The sequence below is a fragment of the Hylaeus volcanicus genome, chromosome 6 (assembly GCF_026283585.1).
Source record: "Hylaeus volcanicus isolate JK05 chromosome 6, UHH_iyHylVolc1.0_haploid, whole genome shotgun sequence".
Lineage (NCBI taxonomy): Eukaryota > Metazoa > Arthropoda > Insecta > Hymenoptera > Colletidae > Hylaeus > Hylaeus volcanicus.
Genome location: NC_071981.1, coordinates 18337792 through 18351100, shown reverse-complemented (window position 1 = coordinate 18351100; position 13309 = coordinate 18337792).

Sequence of the window (13309 nt, the reverse complement as noted above, 5' to 3'; positions counted from 1 at the left end):
GGGGGGCAATAATGACGGAAGCTTTGTAATATCGCGCGCCTGTATCGTCGAGGCGCGGCGAGGGTGGATGGGTAATTTATGGAATTTCATGCGCTCGATATCGTCGACGAAGTTTGGAAACGTACCTCGAGAAACGTCGAAGACGTGACTACGAGTAATTGAGATCATCGTGTCTCTCCGACATTATACGTCAGCGTTTCCCCGACTTTCTCGGTCGCGGGGTGCTCCTCGTCTCGCGATGAATTCGGGGAACATCTGCGTTCTTCTTTGTTTATTGTAATTTTAGAATGACGATTTTATCAGTCAGGTTTTTACGAAATGCTATTCCGTACTATTTGGGAATCGCTATTATATGCCAATAGTTTTATGGAGTGCAACTTGACTTCGGTAAATGTAGTGTAAAATGTTACGTAGCCATACATTTGTCGACGTTATCGAAGAAATTTCTTATGGCGGAATTGTCGCTTTGGAATTGTCGTTACGAGTACATTCGCGACGCGAAATATTGTAAGCGGCCCGCCTTTCGAAAGGGGGTGGAAATGATTTTTCAATGCGAAACTCGACGTACAGATTCATTGAGATGGAACGGTTATTAGACATGTTTTAAAGAAAATAAACTGGTTCATAAATGTTCCAGATATTATAGATGGAATCTGTATTATGTTAACGTATGATTATTTAAATTTTCATCTGAGTTTGTTTATTCTAGGACTAACAGTGAAGAATTGAAGTCAAATAAAATTCAAGTTACACAAGTTTTAAACATTCCACGATACCCCTCGAAAATCAACGTCTACTTTTTATCGCTGCTACGAACCAGTAGTCGATTCGCCTTACAAACATCGCGCAGGGTTGACACCGATATTAAATGCGAATGCTTTCTGTCAACACATTCGCCCTGTTGGCAGTTAGTCCAGTTTCGGTTTAATCCGCAGTTAAAACAGGAGTGGACAATGACCGATCGCTCCTAGACGAGCCGGATATCTGGTAGATACCACCGGTACCTAACGAGACTCCTAGATCCAGATTAATTACACGGTGTCCGCGTATCTCTGGCAGAAGAGGAGATAAATCGTGACTGACTACCGAAACCGTTAGAAACGTTAGAGGGGTGGTTCGTATAAAAAAGTAACGCGCAGCGAGGTCGGCAATCGTTAAAACCGTAAAATCGACACATGGGGTCGTCGCAATCGGTCGCCGAGCAAAGATCAATAATTCGATCTCGATATAAATTCGACAGTGGGCGAGAGGGGGGATCGTTTCTCATCCGCTGGGGTCGCAAACACGCTTCGTGGATGGGGTTGAAACCGATCGCCCTTTTTTTTTTTTTTTCATCGATCACCCTTCCCGCCCGATGCATCGCTTGCCACTCGCGTCTCTGGAATCTAATTTTACCGGCGGCACGTTGAAAGTATATCGAGAAAATGTGACGTAACGCCGATACCTCTCGCTTAATAATTTCTCGTCCGCCATTATTGTTGTTTAGGCAGATGCCGCTGCAGCTTTCCGCCACTCTGCGTACCGGACACCTCTTCCATTTGGGAGCTTCGAAAATCATTTATTGTTACATCAATTTATGTATATTCATTTTTCAAACATTAAGATACAAAAAGGAAGCCTGTATGTAACCCAGGAATTTCAATTTATCAATTATTATTACTTTGTATTGAAACTGTTGAGATTGACAGAATAAATGTAAATTATTAACCTTCGTAAAACATAATTTTAGAGATGCAATTGTTATGATTTTCACATATGAATCTCACAGTATTCAAAATACTCAGGCTTAAGTATTTTCTCGAGGATATCCTCGTCGTGATACGTGACACTTAGCGATTTCGACAAGTCTTTGTAGATTGACGCGTTAAAGTGATACTTTTTTCGACGCACGTTCGCATTTCGTGGCGTTTCGAAAGTCCTCATCGAGCTGTCGCCGAGACATCGCGACGGGAATACCAGAAATCGGATAAACATGGAGGAATCCAATAGTCGCGAACGGAACAACGGCGTCACGGTACTCGATAAAAATTGGCATGTTTTTATTACGCAGTCCAAGGGTTCGAGACGCTGGGAGACGGTCTGATGAGTCGAGTCAGAGATCCTCTGGGAAATACTCATCTCCGTCCCCTTGTTTCCCCATACTCGTGTAACAGTTGTCTCTTCCACGATTCACTGCCGCCATTTCCTTCTCTCGTTCGTGTTACCTGATTAGATGAGTTTTAACAATCGATTTGTGCCATGCGATCTGGTTTGAATAGCACGAGACCAGACGAGACGGGATTACTACGATCTCGATCTTGATCTCGAAAAATCTCGAATCTATCCAAAAAACAATTCGTGAAACATTAATATCACAGGAAAATCATATTCGTAATAAGTATTGTTCAACAATTGTCTTCATTTTTTGTTTTCAAGTAGCATAAAGCCAGAAAAGGTGATGGCGTTTTATTCAGAGAATTCCGTTAGCTGCTCCATTCAGGTATATGATATCGTACCGTCGCAGAGTTACTCAGTCATTTCGACGAGGGAACAGGGGGGTGGTTTTCACGAGGGCCAGGAAGATGGAAGTCGGAGCAAAGAGGGTTCCCGTAAGAGGAACGAAACGAAACAGGCGAAGCTAGAGAGGTTTATGAAAGCAAAACGATAGCGAGACGTGCGTCGCGTATCTTACCCCAAATAAACTGCCACCAACCCCTTGTTTCATCGTGACGTCTGCTACTCTACATAACAACTTCTCAATCACCTGTCAAAATGTTGTTTCCCTCGAAGATGCTAATTCCACATTCCTAAAAAGCTGCAGTAGTCCTGTAGAATGTTAGGGCCCACTGGACCCTCTATAGCTCGGATACCTCGGGATTGCTAAACCCATACTGTAGCTACAATCAAACATAACCACAGCTCCTGAGGGCTAGTGCTGTCTAGCAACTGTTTCATCCCTGCTTCGTGAAAATGTAACGTTTCTTCCAAACATCCCATTCTTCGATTTAATATTAAACAGTCCATACATTTGCTGGAAAGTAAACGTAATAGGTTCTACGATCTTGAAGCTTTATCTGGAACGGCGCGATGGTGACACACCGTACGAATTAGTCGCGAATAGGGTGGAAAGGCTTTTCGGGAAAGTTCTCCTGTCGAGACACGTAGGGGACCGTGGTCATTCATAAAATTCGAAGGGTACGAGCGACAGCCACCCCTTCCACGCGTGGAGCATCGTAGCCCGAATAAACTCCCGGCACGAAGCTAATCATATTTTCTAATCCAACGCTGAAAGTGGAGAGAACGGCGAACGAAGGAGGGAAAAGCTCGCGTTGCCAGCTATCATATAATTTTTCCGACAAAAAGCACTTACGCTTCCTCGTCCCCTGCTATAACCTATCCACCCTCTTGGAAACATGTTTCGCGCCGGACGTAGGACAGGAAGCCTGAAAGGAAGGAGGAGAATTTATATTGAATTCCATGGAAAATTTTGCAAGCTCTGGTAGACGTTCAGACGCTGAAAGTCTAAAGCGCTGTTTTGTTAACGCGAAAATCCTCTTAACCCCTTCAAGCCTGATCCTTGAGCGTCGTTTTCGAATGAGTTACGATAACCGAGCATTTTTTAGAACCAGTTTCGAACAAATTGTAAACTAATTTTGTGCGATATATTCAGATATCATTGCATACTTTTATAAACGTGAACGTACATGTGTATCAATATTTATTATAAATATGTTACAAAAGTGTTGACTTTCATCATTGAAAGAGCTTAAGCTGTTACTAATACAGTAATTAGTAATGCGTATACAGTGATGCAATTAATACACAAATTATTTGCAAGTGTTAAAATAATGTAAAATCACACTATGTCAACTTCATCCACGCTGAAGAAGAAATTTATACAAACGTTTTATTGGTTGTATTTGAATTTCATACGAGTTCGCACGTGCACATTTATTTCTCGCGTGTTGTGTAAATTTGTGATGGTTCAAAGCGAGATGCTGAGAAACGAACGTGAAGAAATACAGGTGCCGCCATCTATGGATAAGAACGTCGCGTAGGTTTCCTTCCTCGTTCTTCGAGTACGACGACCGTTCTCCAGTGCTGAACGCCGACACGATCAGTTTCCATCCGTTCTGTAAGTTCTCTGTTCTAAACTTCCACCATTGAATTCGTATCGGAAGCCGACGAATCTTGTTTGAATATCAAACGAATAAAACAGTTAGGGTTGCGAGCAATTGGTAGCTTCATTGTTTGGGTCCTCTTTGGAAATGAATTGTGAAATTAAATAATTTTAAAGGAAGCAGATTGCAATCAGAAAGTGGTTAAGAGTTATATGTACTCACTCTGTATCATTAAAGTTAATAAAGAAATCATACACTGCTTGGTCAAGTAACACTTACCATTAGGATTGAATTTTATGTGTGGAAAGCAAATCGTATTAAATACGTCTATTATATATTCTGAACAATGATGTATAATTCATACTTCATGTCATTTTTTCCATACATTAAATGACCACGGAACCATGAGCCACAATTCGAGTACGAACACCCCGTCAAAGTTTGCTAGATTAATTAACACATTAAAATAGACGACCATTACGCGTCGCCCTACCTCGGTACAAAGTACCTCGTTTCCCGGCGATTACATTAAGCAATCCTCCGCGGGCGCCATTCACGCCCGAGGAAATTAACGAGAGAAATAATCAGCAAACTCTCTCGAAGACCTTTGAATCCCTTTCAAAGAACTCGACGAAGAAGTTACCCCGTACCGGGCGCGGAACGTGTAACGAGCGAGACGGTGGGTACGCTCGAGAGACGCGGCAGGGATCGAGGGGGTGGGTAGGTGGCCAAGGAGGGAAACGTGTCGGAGGGGGTGGCAGAAATTAAGTCGGTTCCCCACCTCGACGTTCCTCGAAACGACACCTCTTTTTCCTCCTCCTCTTCTTCTTCCACTGCTTCTTCCTCTTCTCCTTGTCGTGCGCTGGATTCTGAAATAAGCTCGACTCCCCTCTTCTCTTTTTCTCTCTCCGCCAACGGGTCCCCTTCCAGTCGCGGTGACTTCGAGCACCTTTCCACACGAGAGCACACGCGTGTGGGTGTCCGCACACCGAGCCACCGTGCTCCTGTTTCTGCGCGTACGTGTATCAAATCCCCTAGAAGGGTGGTGGACTTGCGCGCGAGGGGTAGGTGGTACCAAAATGGCCGAAGCCGCACCCACAACGTCGCGAGGTGGGGGCGAGTCAGGGGAATCGCACCGCGGTGGGGGATTACACACGACGGACACACGTGCGCGAGGGGGCTGGCGCGGGTGAACGACTGTGCGAGGCGCTCCCGCCCCCCTCCGCCGACGGTATAGCGATCTGTGTGCGCGACGAGGGACATTGGTGTGCGATACACACGTTGGTCACGTTGTAATCCCGGGGATACCCGGTGGGAGGATACAGACCTGGGCATACCTATGCGCCACTCGAAAGGTGTGGCTCGATTACCGGACCAATTAGACCGGTTAATTAGATCGGCTAATTAATTAAGTAAACGAAAATTAGATCGAGCTGGCTTTTCCGTACCAGTGGTTTTTAACCCTTTGCACTCGAGAGGTAACCCTCAGTCACCACTAGGTTCAATGCAGCAAATCAACCAGCAATAATGTTTGTTTAGATTTCATTTCTTTGGAACTCGAAGTGCTGGTAGATACCAGAAAAAAAGACCTCGAGTGGATAGGGTTAAGTTTTTTGAAAAGTTTCCTGAAAGGAAAAATTTAGAGAGGCAATCTGGCACGGTTGTTAAATTCTGAGTGATTGTACCGATAAGAATGTAATAATTAGTTAGGTACTCGCGAAGTATATGTTCGCGTTTACCGTGCTGTTCTACGTTGTCCTTATTTTAGTCTTCATTGTTCTGGATCAGTCGACCAGAACAGGTACAGCACGTGTCTGAATTTATATTTTACTATGCGACACGAGGCATTCCTTGTTCCGTTGTTAACAAATTAATCAACGTTACTTGTATTTCCATGAGAATAAACCTGTTAGAAACGCCAAATGTATCATAGAAATTAAAAATAAAAAGCAGTTATCAATGTTTCAACGACATACCAATAGTCCCAGAGAATTCTACAAAACAAATCACGTTTTAGTAAACAGAAAATTGTATCATAATTTTCCTCCCGCGTGGAAAACAGAACGTCCGACTTGTTTGCGTGACACAAACCCTTCGCAGAAGTCATTCGGCGGGCTGTCAGTAAGAAACAACGTGGCCAAACTTAAATCGCGCTTTCCTCGAACTCGAAGGATGCGAAGGAAGTTCGTCGAAGGTTTGGTAGCGGAGCGGACGGAGGGGTCCCGTCGAACCCCTGAACAATTGCCGCTTCAGCAATAGTACGAAGGCAATATCGTTTTCCCCGAGAAAGAAAAACATGCAGATTTGATCGATCGCGCGGGAGGTCGAAATTCCAGCGTGTTCTGGGGGCTTCCTGCGGCAGACAGAGTGTCCTTTTTTGTCGCCCTAAATGTCCACCCTCTTGCCGGCAAAAAAAAGGACACGGGAGACACGCACGGCCCTCGACGCTCGTGGGGGATGGCGAAAAAGGACGTGTGTGCGTGTGTTATTTTTTCCGAGGCATTAAGCTTGCTTTCCTGAGGGTAGGGATGGTTGTTCGCCGGCAGGGATGAGGTATAGTTTAGTTTAGGGATTCCACGCGAAACACAGTCAAGGACTCTGCTCCCATAACGTGCGCTTCTGTTCGTCCCGCGATGGCCTTCGTCGTCTCGGAAGATTTGTCATGGGATTCGGCAGCGTTAACCGTTTGGGGCTGCTTCTCGTTAAATCGAACGATCCTCCAGCCTGATGCAACCTCCACTTTCATTATAAACGTTTTTTCAGATATTGATGCGTGATGTAATCGGTTCATTAATTGCAAAGAAATTCCACATAGTGAATGAACAAGGGGTAAATATTGATCAGGATGGTGCTATAGATTAGAATATTGCATGATTAATCTTTGAAACTAGTTTAAATGACTCATGTCTAAATTATATGTCCTGAAAAGTGTTGTATCGAATTTACCCCATGCGAGCCTCTTACTCGCCAACTTAAACTGACCCATATTTCTCCAAATGCACCGTGCACATTGTATTACATTTCGATGGAAGTCCAACTTTCCTTATTTCTTCATCTTCGTAAGCGACAGTTCGCCAGTGTTTCCCTGGGACCGAAGCAGTTCGGTGGTTTTTCAATCATCGATCGCGGAGGAATTCACGTCGTCGCGAGAGAGCCGTCTCGAGTAGAACGGGATTTGCGAGACGGGGTCTCCTTACAATCACAAATGTGACTCGGAGTTAACGTTGCGATTCGTTCTTATTGTTTGAGCAGCCAGTGCGGCCACGTCTGAGCGCGTATGGCCGCACCGTTGTCTCCCGGTCGGCGGCTCGGACCGGAACGGACGAGGAAGACAGACTTCATTTCCATTCATTTATTTTCGCCGCCATTTCATTGATTACGGCCGCTCCACCTCGCTCGCCTTCGTCCTTCGGGCTTTCCTTCACTCTAATTCCCAATTTTACTTTAATCACCGGGAGTGCTGCCCACTTCGTTCGCTTGTTCCTTCGTCCGGGTCAAGTGCTCGGGGTAACCCATCCGACAGTATTTTTTTGTTCCCACCGCTCACCCCTATCGCGCAAAATTCTTCTAGACAAAAAGGAAGTCGCCGTTCGCTCGAGTGTGCTCTTAGGTCGATGCTCGGGGCTCTTCAATGCGCCGTTCTTGAGAGAAATATGAAAGCGCCTCGAGAGCGTTCTGAGCACTTTTGTCTCTGGAAAGATGCAGGGCACGTCTTCATTTGCCGATGGAGAGATCCGTACAATGCACAACTGCCGTACGTTTCAATCATTCGACGAGCTCCTTGGAAACGTTAAGCGTTATAGTCTCGGACGTTTCGTCGCAGGTTCCGTCGATTGTTCCGCTTAGTCCTTTGTATTTTCATTGTGCGGGGATCACTTTTGTGTATCCTACCGAACGAGTGATTAGAAGATCACGTTTCTGGGCGATTTACGGAATTGAAGAAAGGTGATGCGGAAAGATTTTCACATAACTGAATCATGCATTGAAGTCTAAAACTCTGGGGATAACGAAACAAGTTATACGATAGTTGACAAATATGGGATAATAATGACGACCTGATATTAACAAGTTTGTCGTCGGGTCGTGATCACATCTTAGAGTTTGGGGTATTATCATATAATACTTATTTTTATATATTACAAAATATCATAATCGTGACTCAACCGCTCACACGGTATCGTACGACGTGGTCCATAAGTTCTGAAACAAAGCCAAAAAAAGCACACCTAAGGGAAACAAAGAAGGGAATCTTGAGGGATCTGCGTTCATTAATAACTAGCCTGGACGAAATGTGTTTTTGGCAAGAAAAGTCACGTATACCGAACAAATGGTCGGCGATGGGGTGGGGCAGCGGTGGTCCAAGGGGAGGGTTTCGAACTTCTGACATTAATGGCAGAAGTGGGACGCATAAAGCACGGGAAATCTACGGAAAAAGGCAATTTATGACGCGGGACAAAAAATAATAGTATGATAATGAAAGAAACGTAGCCCGGCGTGCGTGCACGTGCGTGTTAACTCGCTTCCTCGAAACAAACGTCGAAAGGAAAAAACAGAATGATAGAGAAAGATAGGTGGGGTAGAAAATAGCAGCGCCCTTCCCCTTTTCCGCCAACTCGACGTGGGGGTTTGACTCGGGGGTGGTCTAGCGTGGTCCACGGAATGACTAGAGCGACGCAGAATACGAGGGTGGAAGAGAGAGGACACGAAGGATAAGGGCAAATCCACGCTTATGAGGCACGCCAAGACAAAAGCCTCCATTTCGGAAGAGCCAATATACGACCTGGGTTGCAATTCGATATAAATGCATCCGCGCTGATCGTAACCTCTGCGAATTCTTAAGCGAGAGAAGGAGAAGCCGATGCTGAAAGGGGGTGGAGAGACGACAGGAGGGTCGAAGGAGGATTAGAGGAAAGTCGAAGGACATGTCCGTGCTCGGACAGAAGGGTCCATCTATCCGCTGCGAGGATTAATTAGGAGATTGGGGGATTATGAATTTTCTCATCCGATGGAACAACATTCCATTTATCTTGCGGATCCGTTGGAGACTTATGAGCAGCGTGATCCGAATGTGGTGTAAGTCCACTCTTGAAAAATCGAGGTTACATCGTGACTATTTGTGCTTCATTTTTTTGGTGGAAATATATTTTACACGTGGCTTGATGATTAACCTCTTCGGACGCGATTTTTTCTTCTTGTTATTAACAAATTTTTGTTGTTTTTATTATTGACAGTAATTCTAATACGAATAATAGAATACGGAAACAGAGGCGATACGGATACGGTCGCGGAGGAACCAATCCAAACCAAGGATTCAACAATCACAGTCACTCGCGCGTTTCTGATCCCCGGTATAAATCGCAACGTTGCGACGTTCCACGACGGGTCGGACGGCAGGAACGGTGGGACGGTCCGGCGCGTCCACGGTGAAAAATTCCACGCGATTTTCCTCGTCGGTTTTTCGGACGGGAGAGCCATTTTTGTTTGCCGCTTATTCCTCGGTGGATATAAGTCTTTGCAGCGAAGCCAGTGGAAGCTAATCTAATCCTGGAGTGTATAGTCGGCTCAAGCGTAGATACAGACGTGCATCGAGATATACACACGCGAGGAACCGTGCACAGGAGACACAAAAGTAGAGGAGAAGACGTTTGTGTAATACCTGAGAGAGGTTTACTCCGTACCCGCGCATGTGAGCCTGAGAGCACGTCGCTCGTATGTGTGCGCGCGTGATGAGGGTGGCGTAGACAGAGGGAAAGGGGGATAGGAGGAAGACGTGGATCGGGCGAGGGTGGCAGAGCCAGCAATGGCGCCCCACACGGGCGTTTATTATTATGATTATACTTGATATCCCCTGCCCAAAGCAGGGCCAGCCAGCCAGCCAGCCAGCCTGCGAAACTTTCCCTCCTTTCCTTTCCGATATTAATATTATTTTTGCCCGGGCGTAGCGGCCGCCATATATCTCGCTCTGGGCATAAAATCCATTCCCCGTTCCCCCAACCACCTAACCACCTCGGCCGCCTCTCACCCCCTTCGAGCTATCAGGATAGAGAGAGAAAAAGAGGAAGAGACGAAGATCGCCGCGGAGAGAACAACCCCCGTTCCCGTCTCGCTCCTTCTCTCTCGCGCCTTTTCCTCCCTCGTCTCTTGTCCTCTTTCTTGCTTTGCCAGCCGCGACTACACCGGGCTCTATTATTAATTAATGGCGGACCGGCCATTTTCTTTTCTCCGCGTCCAGTCCTTCGTCTGACTTGACGTTCCTCGAGAATTCCTACCGCTGATTAACGTATCCGCTACACGCCCACTCGCGGCGACACGCTTCCAACGGTCCAAGCGCGCACTTTCCAATGAGAACAAGTCGAGAAATGTTGATTGGCAAATATTCACGAATAGCTATGATATAAAAGTCTTTCTTCGATAGACATAGAGAGTACGAATATTTATGGGACTGACCGTATACACCCCCTACACCCCGAACAAGTCCTTTCGCATCGATGAATCCACCTAATTCTAGTTTTTCGTTCGATCGTCTATTCGGTGCAAATAAGAAACACGTCCGTCAAATTTCGAGGAGAATTTAAAATACCCCGTTGGACGAATATATGCAGGATCCGATGTGGGGTGAGACCGGTCGCTCGAGAAAGTTCTCCAATTCGTACCTAGCCCGAGGTGAACGACCATCCTCGGACTTCTCTGCTTTCCAATCTATCGGATAGCTTCTTTTCCATTTCAAAAATTTTCTATTCGTCCACCCCACCTACCGCTGTCCGTTATCTACCCCACCGGATATTATTGGCCGAAGACGCGGACCGTAACTAGGCTGCCTCCGCTATCCAGTCCCCGTGGGAATCGCAGTTACCGAAAGTCGCGAAAAATAATTCGTCAGCAGCGTGTGGCAGGCTGAGTAAAAAGTCACCGCAGAAGACGGGGTTGTTGGAGGTGGGTGGTCGGGATGCAACCGTGGATGAGCTGGTTGTCTTCGTGGAAGGGCGCGGGTGGTTTCCGGGCTCCGTGTGAGAAATTTTAAACTTCCATCACCGCGAGGGTAACCCGCTGGCGGTACATAGGAAAGAGGTAGGAGGTTCGAAGGGGGTTTGTATGGCTCGAGATCGACCCAGAAGACGCCCATCGCTAGGTTCTACGTGCAGGACATCATAGGACACGGGGGTTGAGAGAATTGCTCATTTGTTCGCCATAGTGACGGGGCCGGAGGATGCCCTGTAATGTCCTACAGCCTCCTTCTACTCCTCCTCCTGCTGCCCCGTCTCCCTCTTCGTCCTCTTCTCCACCTCCTTCCTCGCCACGTCCTCGTTCACCTTCTCCTTTTACTCCATTCACCGTTCTCGCTCCTCTACCGTGGCGGTGTTCGATCGAAATTCAATTTCCACCGGGCTACCCCTCTCACCTACCACCCCACTTCTTCTCCGCGACCACCCTCTCTCGTCCCTTCTTCTTTCGCTTCCTTCTCTCCATTCGGGAAACCCTGAGGACCCGGGAAAGGAAGCCACCGGTTTCATTCCTTGCAATAAATTACGCGGCTCAATTATTCACGGGAATCTCCCGCGCCTCTGTTTAGGACGTTCTTGTTTTGCGTCCCCGAACCCTACGGTTCTAGCACGACGACGTTCGGCTTGGAGCTTCCAGATGGCTGTTAGCGTCTGGCTTGCTTTCCCATTCGAGTTTCTTTATTTAAACAATCGATGCCTGTACTATGTTACTCGTGAATTCCGGATAATATCGTAAGGCGAAGGTAGCAATAGTGGCCATTTCTCCGGAAAAGGTTCAAAAGAAAATTTCGTCTTATTTTGATGACTCTGAAATGAGAATGTTCTCATATTTCACATTACCATAGTATTCAATGTCGTAATTCATGAGAGACTCTTGCGGTCTATGGTACTACACCAGGATTATATTTCTGGCTAGTACAACAATAAGTAAAACAAATGTTTAAGGGTATCTAACAATGATCATAACAATCTATTAAATAATTCAAATTCCGTTCTTCAATTTGAATTTTGTCAGAATCGAATCAGACAATTCCACGCTGAGCTATGACACCTCAAAATTTCCTATTTTATACGAAGGCCGTTCCAATTCAGAGAAATACTAGTAAACATTGTAGTATTTCCTGAAAGGAACGCCCCTCTAAATTTCCTGACATAATAGTAAACATTGTAATATTTCTTGGTTGGGATACCCCTCAAAGTTGTTTAAAAGAAAAACATTTATATCCACTTTTCCTGACGATCGATTTTGATGAAATTTGGTATACAGTGGTTTTTGAGGTCGCTGATTCCAAATCTGAACTCAGGCCCAGAAGACACTTGAATACTATTCCTCACGAAGTTTCACCGAAATCGGTTGAAAACTCTCATAATTATGAACATTTAAAAAAGTGTTCCGCTAATTTTGTCCAGTAGTTTAGATAGCGTCGAAGCCTGCCATGTTACGCATTCGTATGGCCGAGTGCTTTACATTGAGATGAAGCCATGGAGAACCGACCCACCATTGAGCCAACCCCACCCACCCTGGGATCGTACCTATTTAAATAGCTTTTTTCCAAGGGGAGTTCGAATGAACCCCACCCTCTTAACTTCCTCCATTTCGAAGCAATGCACTAGTTACTGCGAATTCCGGGACCCTTTCTAAGCCTAAATTATGCAACTAGCACGAATGCCGCCATTTTCCTCGAGCAACGCTCGCTAAATGGAAATTTCGTAGATAGTTCTTGTCGAGGAAGTAGTTAATTTAGCACGTCCACGTTTCTCCCATTTAAAAAATGAGATTATCTCCGTACATTAGTTTTCTTCAAAAAATTGATTCGTAGCGAATTGACAAAAACAATCGAACGAGACAAAAAAAGGAAATATATCGAACTAAGATAAAAATCAGAGAATGGAAAAGTTAAAAAAGTCTTGGCGAATAAAAAGGTCTGGTGGCACGTACGAAAGGAGAGCAGTTTGAGAGGGAATTGCTATAATGAAAAGAAAGGTAGGGAAATGAGGTCTGGAATGTGGAAGTATGGCGAAGTGGAGAAAAAATAGACAACTTCGAGGGAGTAGGATGAGAGTTAGTGGATGGAGTGGTATGAAAGATTGGTACGGATGAGATTGGCAAGGTAAGAAGGAGAACCGGTGTTAAGGGTCTCGTAGATGAGGCAACAAAAGTGGAAGATCCATCTCCGCTTCGTGTTGACCCAGCCAGACTTTTCAAAG